Source organism: Gorilla gorilla, chromosome 9 (assembly GCF_029281585.2).
Source record: "Gorilla gorilla gorilla isolate KB3781 chromosome 9, NHGRI_mGorGor1-v2.1_pri, whole genome shotgun sequence".
NCBI classification, from domain to species: domain Eukaryota; kingdom Metazoa; phylum Chordata; class Mammalia; order Primates; family Hominidae; genus Gorilla; species Gorilla gorilla.
The window spans coordinates 27,835,763-27,848,979 of NC_073233.2; the positions used below are offsets into that span (position 1 = coordinate 27,835,763).

At 34.7% G+C, this 13,217-nt stretch overlaps 1 protein-coding gene across 2 annotated transcripts in view; it reads left to right on the forward strand.

Moving 5' to 3' along the window:
• NELL1 (neural EGFL like 1) overlaps positions 1–13,217 on the forward strand; it is a 914,558-nt gene that overhangs the window by 786,997 nt on the left and 114,344 nt on the right. The gene's annotated exons all lie outside the window — the stretch shown is intronic.

Consider the following 13,217-nt stretch of genomic DNA (forward strand, 5'->3'; position numbering starts at 1 on the left):
AGACATTTTTCATTTAGAATAATTATTCTAGATTGTATATGTTTTGCTTCTATCGATAGCTTATTACTTTTTAATACCAAATAGTATTCCATTGTATGGCTATATCAATTTGTCAAAATATTCACCTCTAAATAGACATTTGTTGTTTCCAGTTTTTGTCCATTACTAATAAATCTGCTACGAGTATTAATAACTGTTTATATTGACATGTGCTTTTATTCCCTCTCTTGGGTAAATACCTAGTAGTGAAATGGCTACATCATGTATATGGCAGGTGAATATTTAACTTTTAAAGGAGCTTCCAAACTGTTTTCCAAATTGATTACACTATTTTGCATTCCCACCAGCAGTGTATGAGTTCCATTTCCTCCTTATCTATGTCAACCTGGGGTACAGTCAGTCTTTGTAATTTTAGCTGTTCTAAGAGATATCTAGTAAGATCTCATTTTTTGTTTGTGGCTGAAATCTACACTTTTCTAATGGCCAATAATGTTTGACATTCTTCCATATGCTTATTTGCCATCCATATGTCTAATATTATAAAGTTTCTTTGCAACTCTTCTCATTGTTATAAAAATGGAGTTGTTTTCTTTTTATTGACTTTTGAGAGGTTATTATAGATTTTGATAAAATTCTGATATTTGACATATGAAAATATCTGCAGATTTTGTAGCTTTGTGGCTTGTCTTTTTATTTTTAACAGTTTCTTTGAAGAGCAGAAGTTTTAATTTTGATAAAGCTATTTTTATTCTTTTATAGATGATGTTTTTGCGTTGTATCTAAGAAATGTTTGACCAATCCACAATCATGATGAGTTTCTCCAATGTTTTGCCTTAGAAATTTTAGTTTTAGGTTTAATGTTTAAGTCTATGATTCATTTTGAGTTCATTTTTGCAGCTGGGGAAAGATATAGATCAGAGATGTTTTATTGTTCTGTTGCATGTGGCTACCACTTGTTCTACCAAGATTTGTTGGGAAGACCAACCTTTCTCTATTGAACTGCCTTTGCACCCTTGTCAAACATCACTTGTCCCTATATAAGTAAATCTATTTCTGGATTATTATTTTCTGTTGATCTGTTTCTTCATCTTTAAACTAGTACCACATGAGTGTATCACAGTAGGTTGATAACCTTGGAATAAGGTAGAGTTAGCCCTCTTTGTTTTTCTTGTTAAAAATTATTTCATTCTTTTGAAAGTTATCAAAACAAATTCCTAGTTTGCCTAGTTGGTGACCTGTTAACACTAATGAAAATGGCTAGTAATGATGCAGCTTTAGGTTACTTCTGAAAGATTAGTAGAAAAGTAGAAATTTATTGTCATTTTATTATTGTTCATTCATTTTTACAAAATAAAATTCATCCTCCCAAATAAACTCTTTTAATCTGATAGCAAAACTCAAAAAGAACTGAGCCATCTGTGTCATTCTCTTTTTTATTATAATTTCGTTGTAATCACTCTGGAAATATGTGTGGGGGATTTTCAATAAATTTTCTGCAAAGTCTTAAACAGTGGAAAACAGACAACAAAAAAATTTAAAAGGAAAGCCTTCTAGAATCAGGCTGCTGTAGTGTATTTTGAAAATGTACACACAGTTTGAAGACTGATATTTATAGCTGCAGCTAGAGTTGTGATTTATGCTACTGAGGTATAACGTTGTATAATTGATATGCCATATGATGATACTAATTGCAATCTGGATGAAAATTAGAAATGATGGAATCATGTCTTAGAAATCTTAACAACTTTGAAAGTACAATTTAAAAATAGAAAATATACTGTTGCACAAAGTTATTGTACATACAGATTTCTTCCTGAAACATCACCACGTTCATTTGAAATGTACATGATGAATTTGGAAGAAAGCAGAATCTGGACAGACAGGAAAGGAAGGGTGGAACTGCATACAGTATGACTCACTTCTACATCTATTATTGCTAATAAAATATTTTGAATAGTCCCTTTCTTAACAATATTATAACTTTTTTTCTGATTTTTTAAATGAGTATATATTGCTTACTGAAATGCATACATTTTATTAAATAACTGCACATATATTTTTAGACAGAAATGGAGGGGCAGGCCGGGTGCGGTGGCTCACGCCTGTAATCCCAGCACTTTGGGAGGCCGAGGCGGGCGGATCATGAGGTCAGGAGATGGAGACCATCCTGGCTAACACGGTGAAACCCCGTCTCTACTAAAAATACAAAAAAGCCGGGTGTGATGGTGGGCGCCTGTAGTCCCAGCTACTCAGGAGGCTGAGGCAGGAGAATGGCGTGAACCCGGCAGGCTGAGCTTGCAAGTAAGCCGAGATCGCGCCACTGCACTCTAGCCTGGGCGACAGAGATAGACTCCGTCTAAAAAAAAAAAAAAAAGAAAGAAAGAAAGAAAGAAAAAAGAAATTGAGAGGCAAGGACAGAGGAGAGGTTTTGTGCCACACATTGTGTTAAGCACTTCATTAGGCTCTTCTGATTTAATCTTTTGAATAACATAGCAGGGCTGATGTGTTGTTTACAGATTATGGACCTGAGACTGGGATTGGTTAAGCAATTCAGAAAACTATTAAGTGTTAGATTTAGTCTCAGAACTTTACAATTCCAAAACCTGGGTTTTTTCCTGGAGACAATTATCCAAATATATGGAGTGTTATAAAATATCTGGAGCCAGATTATAAGGAGGCTTTTTTTCTGAGGCTGCATTCAAATAATTAATTTCATAATTTCATTTATGTTCAGTCCCAGAAAGAAATGAAAAAGGTTCCTGAGAAATAGAATCAGGAATTTAGATTTTAAATTATATTTATTAAATGTAGACTGATTAATGTAATATAATGATTAAATGTAGACTGAAAGAGAATGACACATATTTTGATTTAACCTGACAAGTGCTAAAATGTTTGGAACCAATGGAGGCTTCAGAGACTGCTTTTCTTCCCTATGAAATAAAATTATTCTTAAAAGTTCCTTAATCACCCAAGTTTGGTTGGTCATGGCGAGACAATGATCAAAGAACTTTGACTTATTTAGCTTAAACAGGAGGGAGGGAGGGAGGAAGAGATGGAAGGATGAACCTGGGAATCTAGTACATCATTAAAATTGGAATGGCTTTGTGGTGTGTATGTGTGTTTAAGAAATAAGGCAACACAATCAACATATTGTTTTAAATTTCGTTCAGTACTAGTTTTAGACCTGAACTATTCTGGGGAACACTTTCGCAGTCTCACAAATAATTTAGTGCCTTTAAATTATTTTGGCATATGGAAGTTAATTATTGTCAGAAAAGAAAAGAGAAGGAGAGAGGAAGGAAACATTGATTGTGGTACCTGTTATCTTAGAGATTTTCACATATAAAATCTCATTTGTCCCTCACAGTATCTCTCAGGTGGGAAATTTCTTTATTTGAAAGATGAAAAATATCAAAGCATACAAACTCATTATCATTCACTGTCTGGTGTCTAATGTCTTGAAAAGCATCCTTTCATGTATTTTGCCCAGGTGTTTTGGTTGTGGTAGGTGGGTAAAACATGTCCCATTACTTTCTTTTGATGAGAAGTTGAAGTTTTCTGTTTTTTCCCTGAATGACTTTTGTAGCTATATTCTTTCAAGGAGTTTGTTCATTTGATCAATGTTGTTTAATTTATTGACATGCAGTTTTTCATTATATTCCCTGATTATTCATTTTATGTGTCTGAAATATGTAGTTGTAATCTGTGTGCTCTTTCTTTTCTTCTTCTAATTCTGTCTAGAAGTTTATTAATTTTATGGACATTTTCAAGGGAGCAGATTTTGAAATCATTGATTTTTGTCTATTGGTTATTCATTTCCTATATTATTGACTGCTAATCTTATCTTTACTATTTCCTTCCTACAGTGTACTTTGTGTGTAAGAAGTTTTTCTTCTTTTTAAAGCTCCTTAAGGTGGAAGCTTAGATCATTGATTGAAATATTTCTTTTTTATTATATTAGCACTCAGTACTATAAATTACCTTTTAATCACTGCTCTCACAATATCCCACAGATGTTTGTATTTTATATCTTTATTTTTATTTAATTTGAACCAATTTTATAATTTTACTTGTAGCTTTCTCTTTTATTAGTGAATTATATTGTAGGATTTAAAAATTTCTTAATATTTGGAAATATTCTAGTTATATTTCTATTTTTTATTTTCATTTTAATTTGCTTTTGTCATAGAACATTCTCTGTATGATTTAAATCATTTAATATTTACTGAAAATTGTTTACATGCACCTCAAGAAAATTTTTGGAGGAAGATTTTCTAAATGTCAATAAGGATATTTTGGTCAATAGTGTTGTTCAAGTCTTCCATATTATTGCTCATTTATTTTCTACTTGCTCTAACAACTGCTGATAGAACAGTCTTAAAATATCCTACTATAATTGTAGATTTGTCCATTTCTTCTTTAGGTTTTATCAGTTATTGCTTCACATACTTTGAATCTTTGTTATGTACATGTGCATTTAGGATTTTTATGACTTCTTTATTAATTGACCTCTGATAATTATCTAATACCGATTCCTATTCCTTGTCCTGAAGTCTACTTTGATATTACTAAAGTTACTCTAGCCTTACTTTCATTACTGTATGCATGGTATATCTTTTCACATCTAGCCTCTCTGCTATTTTTAGTATACATTTTTATGTCTCCATATCTTTAAACTTCGTGTCTTTGTATTTACATGGCTTACTTAAATGGCATGTAATTAGGTCTTGTTTTTTTTTCTTTTATTCCATCTCACAATCTAGGCCTTTTAATTGGAATGGTTAGGTTATTTGCATTTAATAAAATTATTTATATAGTTGGGTTTAAATCTACCTTATTGCTGCTTAAATTTTATTTACACCATCTGTTCTTCATTTCTTTTTCCCTTTTTTCCCACCTTCTTTAGGGTTGTATTTTATGATTCCATTTTATCTTCACCATTAGCTTGTTAGCTATAACTCTTTTGTGTTTTCTTTCCCTTTCTTTTTTTTTTTAGATTTTGTGCCAGGGTTTACAATACACATCTTTAGCTACCTACAAATAACATTAAACTGTTTTAGATTTAGTGTAAGAACCTGATCATAGGTTCTTTTTTTTTTTTATACTTTAAGTTTTAGGGTACATGTGCACATTGTGCAGGTTAGTTACATATGTATACATGTGCCATGCTGGTGCACTGCACCCACTAACTCGTCATCTAGCATTAGGTATATCTCCCAGTGCTATCCCTCCCCCCTCCCCCACCCCACCACAGTCCCCAGAGGGTGATATTCCCCTTCCTGTGTCCATGAGATCTCATTGTTCAATTGCCACCTATGAGTGAGAATATGCGGTGTTTGGTTTTTTGTTCTTGCAATAGTTTACTGAGAATGATGATTTCCAATTTCACCCATGTCCCTACAAAGGACATGAACTCATCATTTTTTATGGCTGCATAGTATTCCATGGTGTATATGTGCCACATTTTCTTAATCCAGTCTATCATTGTTGGACATTTGGGTTGGTTCCAAGTCTTTGCTATTTTGAATAATGCCGCAATAAACATACGTGTGCATGTGTCTTTATAGCAGCATGATTTATAGGTTCTTTATAAAACAGTAAATTTCTATTTCCCCCATTCTAGCCTCTCTGCTATTTTTCTCATATATTTCATTTCTCCGTATCTTATAAACTCTAACATATATTATTAGTTTTATTTTAAATACAAGATTATCTTTTAAAAGTTAAAAATGAAAAAGAATACATCTCTTAGCTAGGGCTGCTGTAACAAAATACCATGGACTGAGTGGTTTAAATGACAGACATTTATTTGTCACAATTCTAGAGGCTGGAAAGTCCAAGATCAAGTTTAAGGCAGATTTGATTACTGTAAAGGCCCCATTCCTCAGTTGCAGCGGGTTTCCTTCTTTCTGTGTCCTCATATGATAGAGAAATAGCTCTGGTCATTGTTCCTCTTCTTAAAGGGACACTAATTTCACCATGGGGTCTTCACCTTCATGACATCATCTAAACCTAGTTACTTCCCAACAACCCCATCTTCTAATACCATCACAATGGGAGTTAAGGCTTCAACACATGAATTTGGGAGAACACAGATATTTAGTCCATAACAGTGTGTTTTGTATTTACTCACATATTTACTATTTCTAGAACTCTTTAATCTTTTTGTCGTAGATCCAAATTTATTCTGTGTGAAGAACTTCCATAAACTTTCAGTGTTCTTTAAGTGTGTTGATGACTAATTTTCTTAGCTTTTGTTTGCTTGCAAAGGTCTTTATTACACATTTCTTATGAAAATATATTCTCACTGGATGTCAAATTATAGTTTTACAGTTTTTCTTTCAGTAGTTTAAAATTTTCTCTCACCTTTCTTGTTTAAATATTTTCTATGGAGAATATCATAGTCATTTGATCACATTTTAAATAATGTGACTTTTTTTATCTGGTAGCTATTTCCTTTTTTTTTTCTTTTATTCTTTTTTTTTTTTAATGAGAGAGAGAGAGACAGGGCCTTACCTGTCATCTAAGCTGGAGTGTGTTGGCTTGGTCATGACTCACTGCAGCCTTGAACTCCTGGGAGCAAGTGATCCTCCTGCTTCAGCCTCCCAAGTAGCTGGGACTACAGGTGCATGTCACCACACTTGGTTAATTTTTAAAATGTTTTTGTATAGACAGAGTTTAGCTATGTTTCTCAGGCTGGTCTTGAACTCCTGGGCTTGAGCAACCCTCCCACCTTGGCTTCCCAAAGTTTGGAATCATAGGCGAGGACAGCCATGCCCAGCAAACTTTTTGAGATTATTTTGTTAATCCCTGGTTTTCATCCATTTTGATTAAGATGTGCTTTGTTAGGGTTTTCTTTATGTTCTTCTTCTTGGAATTTGTTGAGTTTCTTAGGTATATGATGTTATGGTTTTGCTCATCTTTGGAAAGATGCCAGCCATAATTTAGCTATCGTTTCTTCAAATGAGTTGGTTTTTGACCCCCTTTTACTTTTTCTTTTCTTTTCTTACTTTCTTTCTTTCTTTTCTTTTTTTTTTTTAAGTTTTGTTTTGTTTTTGAGATGGAGTCTCGCTCTGTCGCCCATGCTGGAGTGCAGTGGCATGATCTCGGCTCACTACAACCTCTGCCTCCCAGGTTCAAGCATTTCTCCTGTCACAGCCTCCCGAGTGAGTAGCTGGGACTACAGGCACGTGCCACCAAGCCCGGCTAATTATTTGTATTTTTTATACAGACAGGGTTTTGCCATGTTGGCTAGGCTGGTCTCGAACTCCTGGCCTCAGGTGATCCACCTGCCTCAGCCTCCCAAAGTGCTGGAATTACAGGCGATGCCTGGCCCTTTTACTCTTTTTTCTTTTGCTTGGGACTCAAATTATTTGTATGTTGTATTGCTTGATATTATTCTATATGTTTCTGAGACTTCATTTTTCCCTCTCTTTGCTTCATTGTGGTCAGATTCTATTGCTGTGTCTGCACTTTCACTGATCTGTCATCTGAACTGCCTAATTTCCTGCTTGGGTTTTCATCCATTGCAGAGAATATAAGCAGTATGCTGTACAAAATTGCACGATGTACTTCCTCATTTCTCATCTCTTAGGGATCACTGTTATACACTGTCTGTTTTCTATAGTCTAAAACAGTTATTTTATAAATTGTTGGGGATTTTATTATTTTTTTGTTTAGTGAAAAAATATATATATTTTTTGGATGGAATGGAAATATTTCCTCAGTAGATTTTGATAATACTTTCATTATATTGATCTTCTGTTATAATTTCTAACATTCATCTTTCTCAACAAATATTTATTGGGAATCTATTATGCTAGGCTTTAAAGAACTTGTCCTCAAGGAGCCAGCCTACTATACAGATTAAAAAATACTACGAAACAAGGCAGGGCTTGTAGCAGAAATGTTGAAAGGGTGCAGGTGGAGACCAAAGAGAAACATGGTGGTAATTTCAACAGAAATATATGTGATGCAGACAGAGAGGAACAACTATTTTCCGTGAGATGGTGTAACCAGACCAAAAAAGAGAAGTTTATAAATGAGGTGTTTTTTTTTCTAAGATACAAACTCTTTTAATTTGATATGTTGATTTCAGAAAGCTGAGATAAATTCTATATCCCTTAAGAAATTCCCTGGAAATACAAACACACACACACACACACCACCCTGACATAATACTTCCATTAAAGGTTTGGCAATATAGCTGAGGAAAATGTGTAAATAAATAAATTTAAAGAAGTCTTCTAGAACTGAGTAGGAAGGGATATGTAAGTGTTGAATTTCAAGCACAGCAGAAAGAATGGCCAGTTCTACCTGAGCAAGCAGGAAATCTTGATTAGAATATTGTTCATGTTTCTGATTCTAAAAATTTAATAGTTCTTGGCTGGGTGGGTTGGTGAAATGTGTGGTGTTGATGGAATATTATGGGAAAACAAAATGAGAAGTCATAGAGACATGAGTCAGGTTTCTGTGCTTTGTAATCTAGAAGAAAAGTTAAATGGAAAGAATTCAGAGTGTTGTGGAGATAAGAGGTGTTGTTAGAGATAGGACTGAAAAGTTTGCAAGAATTATTTGTGAGGGATTAAACATTATTTTGTGAGATTTTATTGACTGTTCATTAAGCACAGTGAGGTAAATGCATTACTTCTAGATTTCTTTCTGAAACACGGGCAGAGATAGCGGTGCTCTTCACCAAAATTGTCAACACTAGAGTAGAAGGCTTGGTGGGTATGGAGTAAATTTAATTTCAGAATTTTTAGGCCTTTAATTCCTGAGAATATCGACTTAGAGAAATCCAGTGGACATTTTACATAATTTGCTATGGTTTATGGAAGAAGTTGTACTAAAATATAGTTTTGAGATTTATCAACCACAGGTTGTTGCCAAAGTCATTAATGCAGATTAAATAATCCAGAAGAAATGTGAGAAGGAATAAAAGATGAAATACTAAGTAGCCTTGGGAAAAAAATAAAGAAGACTGAGAAAAACAAAAAGAAAATTGTCATAGAAGCCAAAGAAAGTGAGAATTTCTAGAAATATTTAACAGTGATACATACATAAAGGTAATGTGTGGTAAATGACAAGAAGAATCTGCTGGGCTTTGTAGTTAGAAGGTCATAGGTAACATTTGATAAGTGGTGAGGTAAAAGACTAATTGAGATGACAGTAGGAAGATCAGGTGATAGAGACCAAGGCCAAAGACTAATCACTCTCCAGGAAATCTGGCTGTGAAGGGAAGAAGGATAAGATGGTATCCGAAGAGAGACACTGGGAGAAAATTATTGTTTTTAGTAGGTAAAACACTTAAATATATTTTTAGCCTCTCTTGTAAGAACCAATAGAGAGGGAGGAGTTGAAAATTTAGCAGGAAATATTGTTAATGACAGTGTAGATATGGTAAGACTATCTCTTTCACACACAGCTAGTGGGTGTATAAATTGGTATAATCTTTCTGAAAAGCAATTTGATAATGTGTGTAAAGAGCCTTAAAAATATAGTGTTTGACCCTGTAAGTCTACATATAGAATTTCACCCTGTAGATATAATCAGAGATGTAGATAAAGATTTATGTACAAAGATAATAATCACAGAATCATTTATAATAAGGAAAAAAGGAAACAATCTTTATGCTGAACAAAGAAGGCACAATTAAATAAATTATGGTTTATTCACAGAATAGTCAAAACCATTGTAAATGTTATTTTCAAAGACTTTCAAATTATTGGAGAAAATATTCTTGTAATATATTTTGAGTGAAAAAATGAGAAACAAAAAAGCTGAATGCAGCGTGTAATCTAAATGTTGAAAACTAAGAAATAAAAATTTAAAGAAAAGATACAGAAATTAGTAGAAGAACATTAGAAAATTGAGCAATGCCTCAGCCTTGACTTAAGGGTTCTAGATAACTACAGTGATCGAAGGGTTAGTTTTAGGTGCAGTATCATCTCTACCTAAATGAATGAAGAAATGGAAGGATATTTGTAGATATGGGGAAAGGAATGAAGAGAATTTTTTTCTGTTAAATGAACAGCAAATCCTTCATCACCATCACCATCATCATTACCAGGAACTCACAATATTAATATTAATATTTAGAGATAATTTTGTGTCAGTTTCTTTTTCATGTTTTTAATAATCACAGTATTTTAGATAAGCAAACCAAGGCACAGCAAAGAAGAACCATACTCAAAGTTTTACACACTCTAGAAAATGGTGGATGTGAGATTCATACCCAATTCACAGTCCAGTCGTGAGCCTTCTGCTGAGAGAGGAGTGGAGCAACATTGGGAAGGAGGGACTTAAAATGTGTAGGGTAGTCACTGTGGGGACATTGAGGGGACTTGACCAGAAACAGGATGAAAGAGTTGGTTTAATGGTACTGAGGGTCTTATTAACATTACTTACTTGTAGGGCCACCAGTTCACAAAACCATGAGCTATAAATGAAGTAACCTGCCATGGTTCAGGAGAAAAAAAGAGAGAGGGTTAGATTAATGAAAATTTACAGTGTGTTGACTAGCAAAAAAAAAAAAAAAAAAGTAGGATTTGAAAACTTTGAAGATGTTGGCAATAAATGAAGCTGAATGGATCTAAGTTTAATATGGAACACTGGGTTTTTGTTTTATAGGGAGGTGAAGTAAAGGATAAAAAAAAGAATAGAGGGAGGAACTGCAGTACTTGCTGGGTCAGGGGCATAGTGAGAAGGACTGAATTGGAAAGTTGATACAATCTGTTGTCCTGGAAGAGATTGAGGACTTCGATGTTATATGGTCAGATAGTAAGATGAGCTATCTAAACATGTGTGAAAAAATGAATGACTAAATCATTCCTATGATGACAGAAACCAGAAGCAGAGGAAGACTGTGAAGCATGTTTCAAATTGCTTAGTAGATGAAAATGAAGATCTTCTTCATCTAGAAAATCTCTAAATGATGAAAATGTGAGGTAGAGGAGAGGTAGTAAAGTGGGATGACTTCAACTTCAAAGGATGAAAGGGCTTTGCATGCAGACCAATGAACTAAAGATCTACAATCAGCAAAGGGCACAGGGATAATGGCCATAGACTTCATGACATTGGAGTATAGAGAGAAGGATTTTCTTGGAGAAGAAGCAGGTTATATTCTTACGTTCAGAACATTGTCTGATGCACAGTTAATGCTGAATGCCCACTTATCTAACCTCATAGACAAATAAAAGGCTTTATTAATGTGGCCAGAGCAGGAGATAGAGGGATTCTGTGAAGAGGTGGAGGATGTGATGGGATAGGGGTTGTTTACCTTGGAACATAGGTTGCAGAGAGTATAATGGAAAGTATTTGTAAAGAAGACCAGAAATGGACAAAAGAACATGATGGGAAAATGCACAGAAAAAAAATAAATGGATAAGCATCAGGTAAATGTTTGTTGATTGGAAGAACTAGTGCTCAGTCCAGTGAATGAGAATGACAGGAATAAAGGATATGACTCATAATGACTATCCTAAGGTGCCCTGGGACAGAGCTAACTAAGCCCTAAGCAGTCTGAGAACCCTAGCAATGTTAAGAGCCTGCAGCCTTTTCTCAGCACTCAAATTACAAAACATGGAAAAAGCTTTATGATGACTTTTGAAGCTAATTCTGCCTTGGTTATTGGAGGTGATTAGCTGCCACTTGCCAAAGAATCATTGGCTTGAGGTAGCTATGGTGCCAGGTTTCTTTTCTGACATGAATTAGGTATAATAAAGCAGCTTGGTGTGGGGGAACTACTCTTAAATAGTACTCCTTATAAATGCAAGAGCATTGATTTTAAGAATAAACTGGGGATAAATTTGGCTATTTTCTCCAGTTCTTAGCCCTCCATGATGTAGAGGTAGGCATCTGGTTGCTAGAATCCTAAAGTCTCAAGTTCTGTAATTAGCCTATTTCTATTTTCTGCTCCAATAACTTAGTAAGGCCATTGAGGTGGTACACCGTCTCTTCATTAGCTTGCATGTCAGTGAGATGTATATAAAAATCTGATAATATATATTAGTTCTGAGGCAAATAGGTGAACGAGATAAATCACTGGGGAAAGGAAACACCCCTAGCTCCCTCACATTGTGATTGGGGCAATATAATTTTCTACAGGAAGAATTATTGACATGTAGTGAAATGTGAGATCAATATCTGTGTTATTTACTGAATAAATTTACTTTACTAGAATCATTGGTAAACATCTTCAATCATAAATTCCCCAAATTCTTGGATGGATTTGTGTTTTAATTAACATTCTTAGCTGGAAATTAGAGGCAGATGGGAAGGGGTGTTAATAATTCCATAATTGATAACAATCACTTATGAAACAGAGAAGCAATCATAGCTCACTAATTATTTCAGAGAGTAAAACACTCCAAATTGTTAGGAGAAGCGCTCAGTGATACAAGAAGTCAGTGAATGAGGACTGGGTAGAGGCAACAGCCCTGGGTTTGAATTTTGGACCCACCACTTATTAGTAGTTTCTACCTTGTTTCTACCTCAAGGAGCAGGGACAACCTATTTTATAAGAAAGGTTCTGAGCAGTTCGATATTAAGAAATCATTGTGATTGACTTTAACCTAGCATTTCCTAACATGCTTTATGCCAGGTCTTTCTCCCCTATAAAAAATATTAATCCCTTAAGAAATTAGAGTGCTTTAGAAAACTTTAGGAAACATTGACAGAAGGTCTCCAAATCCCCCTCCCATTGTTGGTCGGTCAGAATTAGCAATAGCAGCTGATTTTTATTAAGTGCTCACTATGAGTTAGGTTCTGTACTATAGACTTTAACTATAAAATCTCCCTTAATTCTTACAACAACTTTGAAGGCCAGTATTATCATCAACACCATTTTGAAGTTATGGAAATGAAGGCACAGAGAGTTTAAGCATCTTGCCTACGCTCACAAGGCTAAGAAGCAGTGGAAGATGCTGTAAAGACAGGCAGTCTGGCTCCACAGCCAGTTTCTGTAGTCACAATGCTAACTATCCTAGGGTTTAATCAGCTAGTGTGGTTCAGTGAATACCAAGTGGAAAGTAAAGAGCTAGAAACTACAAAATGGGCCCCATGGAGTGGCATATTCCAAAGGTCCAGGAGCCAATGTGGAAGCCAGGGAATAGAGTTAGGAAACCAAAGAAGCAGAGCCAAATGCAAGAGCAGTGATCCGAAAATAAACTGGGAGAAGTCTGAAGCATTTTTCTAGACTGCTGGATACTGTCTGT